This window comes from Lissotriton helveticus, chromosome 1_1 (genome assembly GCF_964261635.1).
Source record: "Lissotriton helveticus chromosome 1_1, aLisHel1.1, whole genome shotgun sequence".
NCBI lineage: Eukaryota > Metazoa > Chordata > Amphibia > Caudata > Salamandridae > Lissotriton > Lissotriton helveticus.
In genome coordinates, this window is record NC_136057.1 from 1,321,198,972 (window position 1) to 1,321,214,396 (window position 15,425).

General features: G+C 50.2%; 1 protein-coding gene and 1 pseudogene across 2 annotated transcripts in view; both read right to left on the reverse strand.

Annotated features, from left to right (window-relative positions):
- The window catches only part of AKAP8 (A-kinase anchoring protein 8), a 925,614-nt gene that overhangs the window by 646,113 nt on the left and 264,076 nt on the right, over nucleotides 1-15,425 (reverse strand). The window lies entirely within an intron of this gene.
- On the reverse strand, nucleotides 9,844-11,944 carry LOC144778769 (28S ribosomal RNA; annotated as a pseudogene).

Consider the following 15,425-nt stretch of genomic DNA (forward strand, 5'->3'; position numbering starts at 1 on the left):
TGCTCCTCAGGATGACATTCACAGGTGATGATGTGGTCAACAGGGCAGTTGTTGTCTTCGATGGTGTAGAAGTTAATGAGGGTATTTTCTTCATCTGCAATTCATTTCAGCAGGAGGTCCGACATGGCCTTAGAAGCATCAGTTTTCTACACCGTTTTGGGTGCACACTGTTCCCCTTCTGAAAAGGACTTCTTTGGTGAACTTCAGTTCTGGGAGATTCTTAGGTAAGCACTTTACACAAAATAATACCTGGATCGAGGGACATTTCCTTAAAGCGGAAAATTCACTTCCTTTCAAAGAGATATAAGGCCAGTCTATGTGCCAGGTACTTCGGGGTATTAGATGGAAAAGTTCAGCAAATTATGCATATGGAAGGTTTCTGAAAAGAGTATTGAGGATAGACGCACTGTAAGTGCGAATCATCAACGTATATCTTTGTCTGCAGTTTGAACAGGCTGTAAAGAGCGATTTGTTCCCCTTTACTTCCATTACAGCAGTTGGAAGGACTTAAGGACTTCTCCTGGGCCAGTGATAGAAAGAAAAGTACCCCAGCAACAACTCATCAATGGTAGGAGCTAAATTGGGGCTGGTTGTGGTTCATGAAAGTTTAGGTAAATTATGAAAGTCCATAATAATTAGATTTATGAAGCAAAGCTCCCTCACACATGATGTGCAGTAGACATCTGAGCTACGATGGTCTTTAATGGGAGAAAAATCCATCTTATTGGGTTGTTTGTTGCGAAATCAGGTGGATGAGCTACTAAATAAACACTGTTTTTGAGCGTCTGACCATTTTAACACTTTTTATTACTATTTTAAAGTACTAGGGATACTCAGCCTAATGACGGTTAATGTTTCAAGCATGTGAATCTATGAAAGATCCAATGCCGGGAAAGTGCGGTATCCACTTGCTGATGCTACTGGCACGGATGACTGAGCGAGGAGAGCTAACCCACAGGCAAGCTCCATTGGTATCTAAGGGGGCCTTTCCAAAGACAGAGGACACTAGTTTTCAATTACCTAGTGTCAGGGCAGGCTACAGCTTGATTCCAATACTAATTCCTTCATGACGTATTTTAAAAAACGGTACCAAAGGAGAGTATAGGAGCCTTCCACTTCCGCTCTTCTGATGTTCTGGGAAACAAAGCTGTCAGCCCTACCTTCCCCTGCTCCAACTTCTGAGGATTTGAAGCAAAGGATACCAAGGGCATATTCTAAGAGTGACTCACAGAACCCAGTGAATCCTGGGGAGCTTGAATATGGCTCTTCATTTGTATCAACTATACTTAAGACAAGGGAAGCCTTATAAATAGGGCTATGTGAAATTATAATTAGGCCTACTTGGATGGTGACATGGTTCATGGATGGGAGTCTGAGCTGATCCATTGGCTGGATCAGGTTTCAGAATTAATCATCATGGTGACATTTTAGCCAAAATGTGATTTTGAAACCGAAAAGCTAACTGGAGGACGTCTTGAAACTTTGCACTGGACAGATCAGACTCTCATATCTTTCCACATAATGGTGCAACATCTCTGCTCCAACAGACCAGTTTTAGGCCCAACAAGTAAATGAAGGTCTTGGTATAAGTTGAGCAGACCTAACATAAGAGCCGGTCTTCACCTTCCTAGTACTTTTGATACTTGGAAATTAGTTGAGGACAACTGCCTAGCCTACGAGCAAGGGATCATCAAAAACTTAGATGAAATCATGCATTTGTATTGGCTACTCAGACTCCAATAAAATACGTCTTAAGAGGCACCGGAGGCAGAGTCGGTGATGATCCGTGACCGACATCGTGCGGTCACAGTCGTCACAGTTCTTAAAACCGGGCATCCTACCGGCACCGTAGAAGAATCAAGGATTCACAAAAAACTTTGGTCAAAAGACCGGAGTACTGCACTTCTCGGATCTGCGCTAACTGGCGCGGAAAAAAGAAGAACTGACGTCAGCGCGCGGAGGCGGCGTCTATATACTCCAGCGACGTCATCACGGCGCACGACGCCAACGACGGACGCGGAGCCGCAGGGGACGCCTGCAGACGACGCCTACCAACGCGCAGGGGTACTGCTACGCAAAAGTTTCCGGATCCAGACTGACGCCTGGGGATATTCTAAGGTAAGGAATCTAATACTAACCTGTTTCTTTCAGATGGTACTACACTGGATGCCTCTGAGGCAGAGGATTGTGCTCAAGGATCTGTGCATTGTGTTCAAGGCACTACAAGGCTCTGGGCCGGTGCTTCTAAGACAAAAAGTGAAAAGATATAACCCTGGATGATACTTGCTCTCTTGCACAGCAAACTTAGTATATGTTAGCAAGGTACAGAAGGTAAAACAAGGTGGCCAGGCCTTTTCAGTTAAAGCTGCGCACAAATCTGGAATAATCTCTCACCATCATTACGACCTATCAAGGAATTGATGCATTTTCAGAAAGCCTTGAAGACCTGCCTGTTCCCCAAAAAAGGTCTTCCATGTTTTGAGGATAGATAATATGCACCTCTGTTGACTCATTAGCACCAGGAAACCAGTCGCCGTCTATAAATGATATAGATAAATTAAATACATTCTGCTCCGTGAGGCTTTTGGCCTCCCTAAACTCACTATAGGATACCTCGATTATTGCTGGACATGTGTACTGACCCAGTCAAACTCCCACCTGCCACTATGTCCTGAGTGAGTTGCACCCAGTGAGTGCTGGGTGCTTTGAGCCAAAATTAAGAACCCCACTGCCCTCGCCCCCACTTCACCTGGTAAGTGAAAAAACAATAAGAGTAGTGGTATTCTACCAGTGTCCGAAGGACCTCCCTCTATTCTAAACCCCTCACGTCTCTTCACAGTTCCAGACTAGAGTTAAATTCAATAGAGACTTCTTTCCCCACTGATTCAGCTAAGTGCATTCCCTTGGTTGTGGTTTCCCTAGATGGTACGAGGGGACAGTGGGAATCTCATTCATCCATTCATAGTTATAACTAATTAGAGGATGAGGCATTTGGCTAGTCTTCTACCAGCACATGGTCGCTTATTTAGAGTTATTGTTGCTGCCCATTACCATCAAATCAGTCTTGCTTCCAACAACACAAAAATCGTTCTGGCGTATAACTACAATTCAAGTTGACCTCATGGAAACATGAATCATATATCGTATCGAATAGAGACAGTACACGCTCTAGTACCTCCCAAGCAATTTAATATTGACTATTTCTAATTACACCTCTAGATCTTCTGATCATCAAAGTCCTGTGCAGAGTAAAATTTGATTAGCATATAATTAGCATACAATAAGCTGACCTGTAGGTAGATTATATATAGATAGATTCTAAATGTGTATAGATTATCTAATAAGAATCTTGACCAAGCATTCTTATACATATCCTATCAAGCAGTGAGTGTTTCAATATTTCCTATTCTAACCTAATGTCGCGCTCTACTATACTAACAGATCCTAACATCAACATTAACATTTCACTATATTTGATACGCTATTTTTCAACTTCAGACTCCACATATCTCTATTAAACCCTAATAATCTACAATAACATTTATCTAAATTCTGTACAAATATTCCAATGATAAACTTAATGGGCTCCAACAGCTCCGAACATTAACCTTTCATGTGAAACATACATTAAATTTCAAACTCATCATTTCACAAGTCATAAGGTGCTAGTAACTGCAAAAAGAAGTCCAGGGATCTGTCTGTTCATTTTAGGTTGTGATTTTTGATAATTTCATCGATTCTATAATTTATTACAAATCCTGCATATATGTAGGAGGGAGCAACGTACAAGTGGGGAGTTTGTCTTAGATACAATCGGTTGTTCACTTTATTGATGCCTATAATTGTAGATAGGTAGAAATAATACTGAACATATTTTTTATAGCTTGGTATAGTGCAATGAGAGTCCTACCATTTCCAGTTTGAATGACAGTTTAGAAACCAAATATTGACAGAATGTTATCTATTTTTATTTTAGCTCTTAACCCATTCTTATCATTATTTTGGTGTTTTTGTATGACCTGTGTGAGGATTAAAGTTCAATCAAACTGTCACCTAGGTGTGTTTCTGATGTCTTTATTTTCAAAATGTCTTGGTGTGCAATTGTTCACCAGAATTGTGCCTTTGTATTGACTAACGACCCCTGTATATTTTTGACATTTAATTTTAGGCCTGTTGCTTTGCTGATTTTTTTAATGAAATTCAAGTTACTTACCTTCGGTAACGATATATCTGTAAGAAACAGATTTGTTATGGATTCCTCACCTTCTAATTACCCCCCCGGCGTCAGACTGGATCCAGCGAATCTTTCTTCAGAAGTACCCCTGCACGTCTCTGTAGGTGGCGTCGGTCGACTCCGCATTTGTCATTGACGTCATGGTTGCCGGAATGATGTTGCGGTATATAGTTAGACGCCGCCCCTGCTCGCTGACGTCATTTCTTTACACGGCATTCCACACCAGAAGTGCAGAGCCATGCAAGACACGGACCACTGGTGCACACAACTAGGGCCCTGAAGGGAAGTCCTTTACCCTAGAAGTCAGTTCACAGAACGGGGAGGATGGGTGGGGCCGTGAGCAATCCATAACTAATCTATGTCTTTTACAGATATATTGTTACCGAAGGTAAGTAACTTGTTCATCTGAAAGAGACAATTAGTTATGGATTCCACACCTTAGAATCGATACCCCAGCAATACCAACCCCGGTGGTGGGTCTGCGAACCAAGTTCACACCAGAAGTCCTGAAGAACTGAATGGCCAAAGAAGCAGTCTCTCTTGGACTTGGCTGTCCAGGTAGTAGTGTTTAGTAAATGTGTGCTAGGAAGCCCATGTAGCTGCCTGGCAAATGTCATGAAATGGGGAACCCATGTGCCAAAGCAGTTGTGGCTGCCATCACCCTGGTGGAATGGGCACGCAACCCCACTGGAGGTTCCTTTTTCGCTAAGGAATAGCAGATTTTGATGCAAAGAACAACACATCATCAGATGGTTCATTTTGCACTGCCCTACCTTTCTTGGCGCCCACACAGCCATGAAAAAGCTTGTCATCCACCCAGAATTGCTTTGTGCGGTCCAGGTAGAACGAAAGCGCACGTTTTGGATCCAGACGGTGGAGCCTCCTTTCCTCTTTAGAAGGATGCAGGGGCGGAAAGAAGGTGGGCAAAGTGATGGTCTGTCCTATGTGGAAAGAGGTAACTACTTTGGGAAGGAAAGAAGGCCTAGTGGGAAGGACAACTTGAAATGCAGGAAAGGAGGTTTAAAAGAAAGAGCCTGAAGCTCACTCGCCCTGCGAGCAGAGGTGATGGCAAACAAAAAGGCAGTCTTACTGTAAAAAGTCTGAGAGGACAGTTATGTAGAGGCTCGATAGGGGCGCACATAAGATTATGTCAGAACCAGATTCAAGTCCCACTGGGGCACTATGAAAGGGATGGGAGGAAACAAGTGAGTAATGCCCTTATGAAAGCGATTTACAATATGGGATTTGAAAAGAGAAGGATGGTCAGGAAGCCGAAGGAAGGTCAAAATGGCAGAAAGATAGCCATTTAGAGTGCCCAGAGCAGGGCCCTGCTGGGCCCAAGAAAGAATGAAGAGGAGAACCTCTGAAAGGGGTGCAGAAAGGTGATCCACAGCCTTTGCTGCGCACCATGCCACAAATTTGTCCCATCAACAGGCCTATACCGTTTTGGTGGAGGGACGCCTGGCTGCCAAGATATCGTTACAGACTTGGGAAGGAAGGTCCAAAGCGGTCAACTGTTGCAGCTCAATCTCCACGCAAGGAGGTGGAGGATGGACAGGTTCGGGTGGAGGACCATCCCTTGCTGCTGTGACAGAAGATCCTCCCGAAGAGGCAGTCTAATCAGAGGATCGATGGCCATGTGCAGAAGCTCGGGATACCAGACTCTTCGTGCCCAGTCCAGAGTTGTTGCCGACGCAAGGGGATATTCACAAGTTGAGGAATCCACACGGCAGATGTATCTATCAGAAAAGCATCGCCCAGCGACTGCTGCCTTGGCAAATAGATCTAACCAAAGCTCTGCCCATTGCTGAAAGAGACCTTGCACCACCTCCGAGTAAAGACGCCATTCGCGATCCATCATACACCGGCGGCTGAGTTCAACAGCCCTGGCGTTCAGAGAACCTGCCTGGTGTTGAACCACCAGGGTCATGCCCTGATGTTCCAGCCACTTCCAGAGACAAAGTGCCTCCTGACATAGGGTCCACGACTCCACCCGGCCCTGTTTGTTAAAGTACCACATGGCAGTGGTGTTGTCTGGGAACACCTGCACTACTCTCCCTTTGACAGCAGGAAGGAATGCCTTCAGTGCAAGACTGATCTCCTGCAGCTCCAGAAGGTTGATGTGGAGCCCGGACTCCGCCGGAGACCAGAGGTCACTGATCCCCGCCTCTCCCATGTGGCCGCCCCACCTTAGAAATTATGCATCTGTCACCACTGTGCACTCTGACTGTGGAAGTGAGAGGGACCTGCTGTTGACCCAATCCTGGCTCGTTAGCCACCCCTGCAATTGGCATGCAGTGCCCTCTGAGATCTGGATGCAATCGGAAAGATTCCCCATATGCTGTGACCACTGGAACTTCAGGTCCCACTGCAGAGCCCGCGTATGCCGCATGGCATAGTCCACCAGCAGGATGCAGGAGGCCATGAGGCCCAGTAACCTCAGGGTCATTCTGACCGAAACCCGGGATAGAGGCTGAAAGTTCGGAATCATAGCCCCAATAACCCGCCTCGCTGCTCGGGAGGATAAACCCAAAACTGCGCTGTGTCCAGAACCGCTCTGATGAAATCGGGCTTCTAAGAGGGAATCAGGTGTGACTTCGGTACATTGATGGTGAACCCCAGCGAATGGCGGAGGTCGGCCCTAGTCTGTAGGTGGGAGCCCACCTTCAACAGCCAGTCGTAGAGATAGGGGTAGACTGGAACCCCTGCAACCACCGCCATCTCTTTCGTGAAACCTGAGAGGCGCTGGTAAGGCCGAATGGGAGCACGGTAAACTGAAAATGCTTGTGACCTACTGTGGACCGATGGGCCGGCAGGACAGGGTTGTGAAGATAAGCATCCTGCAAGTCCAACGCTACCATCCAGTCTCCAGGGTCGAGGGAAGACAGGACCTGAACCAGTGTCAACATTTTGAACTTCTCCTTCCGGAGGAAGTGGTTGACATTCCTGAGATCCAAGACAGGACCCAGCCCCTTGTCCTTCTTGGGCACCAGAAAGTAATGGGAATAACAACCACAACCTACTCCTTGGCCAAGAGAGCCGTAACCTCCTGTTGGAGAAGGGTCAGGTAATCCTCCGACATGCAATGGAATTGAGGTAGCATGGGTGGAGGGGTAGTCTTGAAGGGGAGGGAGTAGCCCCTTCAAACTATCTGCGAAACCCATCTGTGCGACGTGATGTTGAACCAGTGGGGAGGTGAAGGCGGATCCTGCCGCCCACTAGCGAATGGCGGGCCTGAAAAGTCAGACTAGGAGAGCTTGGAGGCTGCTGCAGAGGGGGTGCTGGTGGACTAGCCCGACCTCTGGCCCCCGGACCCACTACGGTGAGCTCCACTCCCCAGTCGCGCAGAAGATGCACAGCTTGCGCAGGCCTGTGGCTCTGGGCGGAACGTGGTGGGACACTCCTTCCGTAGCCACGAAAGGGACGAAAAGCAGACTGCGCTGGGCAGGAGGTGGAAGCGAGGCCCAAGAATCTGGCCATAGCCCTGGAGTCCTTAAAGTGCTCAAGCGCGTTGTCTGCCTTGTCGCCAAACAAGCGACGGCCATCAAAGTGCATGTCCAAAAGTGTAGCTTGGACATCACCCGAAAAGCCAGTGAACCTCAACCAGGAGTAAGTGTTGGGAAAGGAAAAAATGGTCACCCAGAGCCGGGCGGTGGCATCAGGCAATCATCCTATCCACAGGAACCCCTTTGTTGGGCTTGGACCAAGTGCCCAGAAGGATGTCCATGAGGGCTTTATTAAATGACAGCAGGGGCTCCAAGGAGGCCGCAGCCGGTCGAAGCACCTAGGCCAGAAGGTTAGTCCTTACCGCTACCAAATGAAGTTCAATGTTGAGGCCTCAGCCGCCCTACGCAACACCACTGCGTATGACACACCCTCCTCCGTAGCCACGATAAGGGAATATAGCATTCCAAGGTCTTGGGAGGTGTCCAGACTACTGGCCTCACCCAACTCCTCTCTCCAGTCCGATTCTTCCAAATGGTCTGCTAGACCCCTCCCAGGGCTCCTCACCCTCCTCTCGTAGCCACTCAGGGCGATAGGGAGCACCAGGGGAGAACAGTGGTACAAAGTACCAGTCGGCACAGGTACCGACGTTGGTCGACGTCGGTCCAGCTCCATGTCCACATCGAGGGAGAGACTGGGGTCGACATCGGTTGGGGACACAACCAGCATCGGAGGAGATGCAGGTGTCGCCACGGGATTCAGCGCCGGAGATGTCACGAGGTTGACCGGCGCTGATCCGGATCCAGGCCTAGATCCCTGGGGGCCTTGTGGAGCTGCCGGCATCGAAGAGCCCCCAGCCAAGTCCGTGAGGCCCGAAGGTACGCCGGCAGAGTCGGGCTGCCTAAACATCAAATGGAGGTCTTCATAACAACTACAAAGTTGGGATGGGGTCGCCCGGGCTCCCGGAAAAGGAGGAATGCTCTGGGTCAACCCAGCAGGCTTTGCAGGCGGAGGCGAAACGACAACCTTTCTCAACCCGCGTCATGTGTGCCGACGGACAGGGAGAACGCGAAAATCGACGGTGCTTCTTCAGCTTCTGTTTGTGTTTCGACTTACCCGAAGACTAAGACTTCGATGAGGAATGGTCGTGATGACTCTGTGACCGGTCCCGCAACCTTCCTCTCGACCGGGACCTCGAGCGGCACGGAGCAGACTGGCGGGCCTCGAGAAGCTTTCGGGACCACTCACGCAACGACTTCAGGTTCATGGTCCGGCAGTCGGAGCACGACTTCGTGTAGTGGTCCCAGCTCCAAACACCAAAGGCACACAAGGTGCGGGTCCGCTACCGACATCAATTTGTGACAGGAGTTGCAAGCCTTGAAGCCAATTTGAGGACAGGACATCCCTGCGTGCACCAGGAGTCGAACGACTCGAAAAGAGGTCAAAAAAAGTCGCAAAAACAGTCAAAAAGTGACTTGAGGTACTGCTCTCTCCGGATCTGCGCTGGCTGGCGTGGAAAAATAAAGAACGGACGTCAGTGTGCAGGGACGGCATCTAAGTAGATACTGCAACGTCATTGCGGCGACCACGATGCCAACGAAAAATGCGGAGTCGGGCGACACCAACTACTGACGCACAGGGGTACTGCGAAATAAAAAATTCTCTGGATCCAGTCTGACGCCTGGGGGTAATTATAAGGTGAGGACCCCATTACTTATTGTCTCTTTCAGATGCTGTGATTTGCTCGGTAAATCCATGTGAGCCAAATTAAAATCTCATAGTAAAGAATGCATTTCAATATTAAATAATAGCGGGGATAGTGAATCACCTTATTTGTCTCCTGATGCCATTATTTCCAGGTGTTAATTCATAGTTTTTTCCCCTTGAAATAGGTAAATTAATCTGTGTATAGGTCTTTCATTAGATCGCAAATATATAACGGACCTCTGGATTTCGAGATCCATATGAATTGATAGACCTGCTGTGGATATGACGGGTCTGGTGGCTCAGTGGACTAATGCATCCACTACAGGGTCCTGTGTTCCACCTCATGGTCACGGGTTCAAATCCTGGTGGGTCCACTCAGCCTTTCATCCATCTGAGGTCGATAAAAAGAGTACCAATGAGTTGGGTAACAATAAACATCTGTTATTCAGCACCAAGAGACCTCTGGGTGAAAGTGCGCTTTACAAATACACATGTTATGTTTAGGAGTACGGCCCTGTGGAAAATGTACACTATTTCCCTGGTATTTTCAAGGACCAGTTAGAGCTCACCACACATCACCAGAACAGCAACATTTTCAAAGGCTTGGGACCCCTCACTTGGAAAAAACCAATTTCAGCATGCTGCCCTCACAAAGAAAAGAGAAATGTCCCCAGGTCTCCTGTCAGCTTCTCCAGGATCATTTGTATTACAGTACTGGATGCCACGAGGGCACCAGTATCCACTACTCTGGGTTTGGGGATCTGAAGCAGACTGCCTTTGTATCAGCCAAAAGCAACAGAGGCCATCGCCCACCACTTTTAAAAGGCACTCGTTCATCTCTTATGACAGAGCGGCCCATTTTCAACTTCTGTGCACATGAAACCTTTCTCCACCTCAGCCTTCAAAATTCTTGTTTGAATATCTGCTACTATTATCAAGATGTAAACCTGCAGCAGCTCCACCCAGGTTTCTATGCACATCTCAGCACCCCCACTACTTCTTGCAACTTACCCATGCAGCTCTCAGAGCCATGGATGACTGGTTAAGGGCTGACAATCCATCCATTTCCAGTGGGTGTTGATTCAGCAGGTGAGTTGTTGTACACTCATTAGCAGATTCCCTCTTTGATGGCCACCGTCCTGCAGTCTATATCAAACAATAGCTTTAACCCGGCATTCATTCATCCTGCAGCATCAATTCTGCTTGCCAAAAGTGACCCAATAGGCACACACATTCAATGTCCAGCTCTACGCCAGCGAGCTGGGCTTCATAGTCATTTAAAGTTTGAGAATAGGTTGAGATTGTGTTTGCTCAAAGACGTTTAATAATTTGTTTTACCATAAAGAATGGGGTTTCGGAGCACTAGATATCCTTAAGGAAACCTCAGAGGGAACCATTTAATAGATGATGGATTTGTTTTTCACCCCCATTCCCAGACCAGACACCAATTTGCATGTCAGGACAGCTACAGACCTCCACCAAAGTTTCCTTAGGCTTTGCCCTACCCTGGTATACTTCGGGTCCTATCACACACACACACACATGCACCACCTCCCTCACTTGATTGGGTGGGATGGGAACCAGCGCTGGTGTCCCTGAGGGATCCCACCTCAGCCGGCTTGCTCTGGCTCACCTTCATTGCGCAAAAGATTTTCAATTAGATCTCCATCTTGTGCATGTGCTTTGTTCATGCTTCAAGACAGGTGGGTAACCGACATTGTTGCAGAGTCCAAACACCCGGTGTGAGCCTCCACACCGCCTGGCATGATAAGGCTGGGCACACTGAACAAAGTCCCCCCCAGTCAATATTTGCGCAGAGAGTACTGCCTGCGGCCAACAGCCCCCGAGATAAGTGAGGGCAGTTGCTAGGGGAGAGCATGGAGGGAGTCAAGCTGACTGAGCTCCACAGATATGGCAATGCTGCTGCCAGGGCGAGGTAACTCTTTTGATTTAAATAGTGGAGAGAGCCACCATGTACCCCAAATCATTCCCTGTTGACACAGAGCCAGCTGCAGCATGCTGGAGCAGATGAAATACATCCTATGGGAGCCTAGGCGGAGTTTCTATGCATAGGAACCACCCTACCTTTGTGACCAGTCTTCCCTCTTTGTTGAGTCCTCTGAGTGGACTGCAAGGCCCTACCCATTTTCCTTTCGAATGTTAGGTGGCCACTTGAACTATCTCTTCAAATTTCTTTTCACCTTTCCCTTATGGTACTTGTTGACTATTGGTCTCCTGACGTATTAAGCCTTAGATGGAGTTTACACCCTGCTTTAGGCTGCATTCCCAAGCAACCCAACTCCGAGAAGACCCAATCCAACATGTTAGGGGCTGTTACCGGCCTAGCATCATCTGCAGGGTTAGCATCGATCAGAAGGACTTGGACCCCCTGATCAACACCAGGTAGTTAGTCTTCTGTACATGACATTCCCCGGAGCCAGTGTTGGCCACAGAACCAATGCTCGGCTCTTACCTCTTCAACCTCTGTTACTTGGGGAATTCAGTTTAGTTTCTTTTACTGCTTAAATGCAGTGGATAACCATTTCCGATATGGGATTGTAGTTGGATGCCGAAGCATGGGGAGCTGGGCAAATACCTAATGCACAGGGGATCTCCAAGGAAGAGATAGGCCTTTTGCACACAGAGGTTTCTGGCACCATATCTTTTCCCAGATCAGAGGCTGGGGATCGCTTCTAGCTGGAGCACAGACAAGTGCCCGACACCAGTGAGCGTAGGCAGCTATGGGACACCACAGACAGCCACAACTAGTACTCAGTCTGGCTAGCCTGGAAGGTCAGGCACACTGGCAGCTTAACTCTGCACTAGCACCAGGTGGCAACCCCTGGGACAGGGGATGTGGGAACTGACCCAAGGTGGGAGGTGAAGGGACAGCCCAAGACATGCCCTGGGCCATGCAAGCTTTTCAGGGCGACAGATGTTCAAGCAACAGTCAGATAGATGTAGCCCGAGGTAACAAAAGGCCGCAAGATGGGTTTGAAGTGTTGGAAGGTCAATGTGTCCTGCAAATCACATTAATTCTTGCAGCTTGAGATTGGCGCCTGATGACCGGTGGGCCGGGGCGGCCCAGAGCGGACTGCGGAGCGGCTCGGAACTGAGGAGGGGAGGACGGAGTTCGAGGCACAGACCTGCATCTTTGCCGCCTGCGCTGCTATTGGCGCCTCTGCTGCCTGGGCCTCCGCTGCGGGTTCCCCCGGAGTGGGGTGGTGGGGTGAACCCTTGGCCCTCGTCTTGCTCGGACGCTGCACCCCCCCTTGCTGCCAGCTGGACCTCCGAGTGACTCTGGGGGTGCTGCTTCTTGCCTCTGTGGCGGTGGCTGCGCATCCCCCCTGTGTCTGCCTGCGGCGGAGGGGGCTCCAAAGAGCAGCCGAGATCGGCGGCAGAGACGGCTGTAATAAAAATGTGTGAGCTCCCACGAACTGCTTGGCTTGGGCGCCAGAGGGGGAGAGCGAGGTGGGACACTCCTGCGGACTCCTTGGCGGACGGACTATGGCGGTGAGGGAGAGGATGGCACACCAGGCTGGGGGATCCACTGATAGGTGGTCCTAGAGGACGAATCCGTGGGACGCCTGCGCCCTGTGAGACAGCGGGACTAACACAGTGCTGGTGGTGCGTCTTGGTGCTCCTGCGCCTGTGACGGACTTGTGGTGGGATCAGAGGGGAGGCGGGCTGGGCCACCTCCTACCAGGCGGTGTACCAGAGACACTGCGTGGAGACTTCCTGTTTGATGCCAGACAGCCCGGCACTGTGAATCTTCTCTGAAGGGTGTTAACGCACGGCAGACGGAGGGTGGATAGACGGCGATAACCGACCTGCAAGGCCCTACTGACTGCACCGGCGGTGGGGGCCAGAACTGGCCTGGAGAGCTGCTGCGGGGACAACGCTCTTGCTCTGGGAGCCTTGCATTGGTAGAAGGACGCACGGTGCAAATCTGTGACAGAGTAACCTGGTTGCGGTGGGCTGGCGACAGACGGGTTGGTCCTGCACATGATCGGAGTGGAGTCTGGGGCTGAGAGTTCCGGAGCGGACATCGAGGGACGGCGGTGCCTTGCTGGTGTGGAGTGAGACCTTGGGCTCCCCTGGCGCTACTAGTATCAGCAGTGCGTGACTATCACAATGGGCAGGGTGTCAAAGAAAAGGGGATTTGAGGTGTTATGCTTAGACGAGTCGGAGCAGCACACAGAGGACGAGGATGGCGACGTTGGGAGACAGAGACCAGGAAGACCTCTGGACCCTACACTGGGTGAAATAATGCAGGCCATTGTGGCCTCACGAGAGGCATTCGAGAAAAGGTTGGACGCCATTGGCTCGGATCTCACCTTACTGAAGGAAGACCATCGGAAACTCAAGGAGAGAGTGGCGACCCACGAAACCACTATGAAGGACATCCCAGATACAGTAGTAGCCCGGCGCCACTCTTTGAATGAGGTAACACAGAGTCAAAGTGCTGGAAGTAAGAGCGGCGGACAGTGAGGGGAGCTCGCGGCACAACAATCTCCGCATAGTAGGGATCCCGGAGCACGAGGTGGGAGCAGATGCGGTCCGGTTCTTGGAAAACTGGCTGAGAACAGAGGTCGCACCAGAAGGCCTATCCCCATTCTATGCGCTGGAGCGGGCGCATAGGGTCCCGGCTCGTTCGCCTAAACCTGGGGCTCCACCGCGACCACTGGTGGCGAGACTGTTACATTATCACGACCGGGACTTTATCCTGCAGAGGGCTCGCGAACAACAGAATTTGGAAATAGGAAACAGGAAGGTACTGATATTCCTGGATTACACCAGGGAGGTCCAACGTCAATGGTCATCCTTTCTGGCTGTTGAGAGAAAGCTGCGTCCGCTCCGTCTCCCCTACGCAATGCGATTTCCGGCACGTCTGCGGGTGACTGCAGACGAAGAGACCCACTTCTTTCTTACACCGCAGGCAGCGTGGGACTGGCTGGAGGGTCGCGGTGGCGCAGCTGCGTGCACCTCACGGGAGGCCTCGCCCCGAGAACGACAGGAGACTACTGCGCTGAGGGGGATGCCCACCTCTCCGGTGGATCAGCGTCAGGAGCGCGACAGTGCGGTGTGGGCGGTTGCGGCCATCAGTCGAGGAGTGGTTAGCCCGGTGAGCAATGATACCGACATTGAGGAGAGCAGAACAGAGAGCCCAAGATCTGGTAGCGCCCAAGGACTTTCGAACATGGAGATGCCAGACGTCACCCCGCAGACAGCCGATGGGATGTTTGGGTGATGGGGCTGCAGAGGGTATGCGGGGCAAATGTTACAAGGTCTGTTGCGCTTACTGGGCTCAGGGGCCAGTCTGATGTGGGACAGCACGGCGGAAGATGACTTTCCAGGAATGCCGGGGACCCAGCTAGCTATGCAGGTCCCTAAAAAGGAGGGGGAGGGGTGTTCTGGTGGGCATTGTGCGCGAGCCACACGTTACCTCCTAGTTACGGTTCTTTTTATCAGCAGTTTGGTTTGGATGGGAACCTGTTCTTGTGTGCCTGTCCTGGGGTGTGGGAGTTGGGTGGGATGGGGGAGGGTCAGACATGTCGCTGGGGGGGTTTAGAAGAGCATGTGCATGCGTTGGAATCATGGACACCTCCATAGGCCTTAAAGTTATTTCTTGGAATGTACGGGGGATGCACACCATGTGTCGGCGACACAAAATACACGCCTACCTAGTACAGCGGGGAGTGCAAATCACACTGCTTCAAGAAACTCACTTGACGAAGGCGGAGGGGGTGGCATTACAACGTCGCTGGAGAGGGCAGGTGTTTCACACTACCTACTCGGCTTATGCCAGGGGGACATTGATTCGGGTGCGGGCAGGGATACCATTTCAATGTGTGAGGCAGGTGATTGATCCAGAGGGCAGGTTTACAGTGGTCACAGGGCGACTTGATGGGCGGGACATTACACTAGGAAGCATATATGCCCCCAATGTCGAACAGTCCTCCTTTTTTACAGAGCTTTCACAGAAATTGGCGGGGGAACTAATGGGCCCTGTTCTTCTGGGAGGGGGACTTTAATTGTG